Source organism: Apteryx rowi, unplaced genomic scaffold (genome assembly GCF_003343035.1).
Source record: "Apteryx rowi isolate R43461 unplaced genomic scaffold, aptRow1 scaffold_69, whole genome shotgun sequence".
Taxonomy (NCBI): domain Eukaryota; kingdom Metazoa; phylum Chordata; class Aves; order Apterygiformes; family Apterygidae; genus Apteryx; species Apteryx rowi.
Genome location: NW_020450971.1, coordinates 2,284,697 through 2,286,475, shown reverse-complemented (window position 1 = coordinate 2,286,475; position 1,779 = coordinate 2,284,697). Strand labels below are relative to the sequence as shown.

At 43.3% G+C, this 1,779-nt stretch overlaps 1 protein-coding gene across 18 annotated transcripts in view; it reads left to right on the top strand.

The window, feature by feature from the left end:
* Nucleotides 1–1,779, top strand: part of ATRX (ATRX, chromatin remodeler) — a 95,116-nt gene that overhangs the window by 84,125 nt on the left and 9,212 nt on the right. The gene's annotated exons all lie outside the window — the stretch shown is intronic.

The window sequence follows — 1,779 nt, the reverse complement described above, 5'->3', positions numbered from 1 at the left end:
CAGACTCTTAACACTCATCTCCCAAAGGGTTGTATGCTGGGGTAGAGACTTGGCTGATACGTAGGTAAACGGTAAAAAGATTTTCCACCACAAATACTGATTTTTGGACTCGGTGATAAGGGAGTACTTGTTATTAGGTGGCTTACGTTGGCCAGCGCGGTGCGTGTTTTGGAGCAGTAAATAGGAGGGAGGAGCTGGACGAAGACCAGATGGGATCGAGGGGGCACTGTGTGTCCYGCGGAGCTGGCACCGCTGCACGCGCTGTTCTTTGCTCAGTCTTCCCCAGATCGCAGTGTTCAGCGGGCTGGAGTCGCAATCGCATTTTTATGTTAAATGAAAACTTGGCTCCGTTGAAGTCGTGTAATGCAGATTGCAAAAGCAGATTAAAGCGATAGTTGAGATTCAGTTGGATGTAGTACATCATTAGTTTGTACTACTTCAGGACGTGGCCAGGGCATGTTTTTTTAGTGTAGTTTCGTACTGTGAGACAGTTTTCTGAGTTTCGGGAAGGCTGTTAATCTCAGAATCGGGAGGATTTGCTCCTTTTTTGTTTGTTTTTTCCTCTATTTTCAGCCTTGGTATTGGATTTTGAATAGGTTGGAAAAAAAACATTTCTTTATGAACTACAATGTAACTTGCATTCCCTTATGGGATGACTTCCTTTCTGATCCATTTATCTCCATGTAGCATTTAATTTTCATCAGGGTTTAAAAAAGACAACTGACACTTTTTACAGTGTCTCTTCATTTTTCCATCCATCACCAGGATTTCATTGTAAAATTTATAAATCAAATCAATAAGCATTTTCCTAACAACAAGCTAAACAAATGAAAATGAGTGCTTATTCTGCTGGTCTCTGTATGCAAGGTGAATATATTACTTTTTTGCATTGTAAAATTAATTAAATTAAATGATGCCTTCCATATCTCGATTTTAAAGCTCCATCATTTTAGTTAATGCAGAATAAAGTTTAGACAAAGAAAAGCAAGTGCACAGTTGGATGTAATTTAAACCACATTTTGAAGACTGTGTTGGCTGAGTATGGATTATATTCCAGTATTGTTTTCAATAATAGTGTTACCATGGAAATTAATGCATATGCATGTCCAAGAACCCTCCACACACTGATGTACAGCTACAGTATGCTGAGAGACTTTTTATTATGTTAAATTAATTTTTTAATCTCTTAAGAACTTTTTCATCCACTTCCCTTAGATGTTTTCCTGTATATCCCATTATCACATCCCTGTCCCTCTCCCTGAACCCCCAAGATCCTATTATATGTTTCTTGGGCCCGTTAGTCATGCAAATATTGTGTAGATTATTTTCTTGAGGGGCTGGAGAAGAAAGGTGAACCTTTGACCAGAAGGGTGAAACCAAGGCTGCCTTATCCAGAGCTGGTTAAAATAGCTGAGTATAGACGTGCACAGAAACAACCAGCTTTCTGCAGCGGTAGTGACACAGCCGCTGGTCAGGGCTTCGGAGATGCTGGTGCTGTTGCAAACATCTTGTTTCCCCGCGGGTGCAAGTTGTTCCTGCTGGTCGCCGCTCTGCCGAGACTGCGAAACGTCAGGGTAGGAGGCTTTCTGTTGCCGTTCGCACTCGCTAGCCTGCCGCTCGCGCCAGCGCCCAGCAGCGCGAGTGTGCTGGGCTGACGGGGGCCGGGGGTATTTGTCCGGTTCTGCTGCAGGGAGACAGACAGCCCTTTTGGGAGTGCTCCACAAAGCTCGCTGGCATGCTAGGCTGTGCTGTTTTCCTGTTACAAATCTTAGGCTGAAT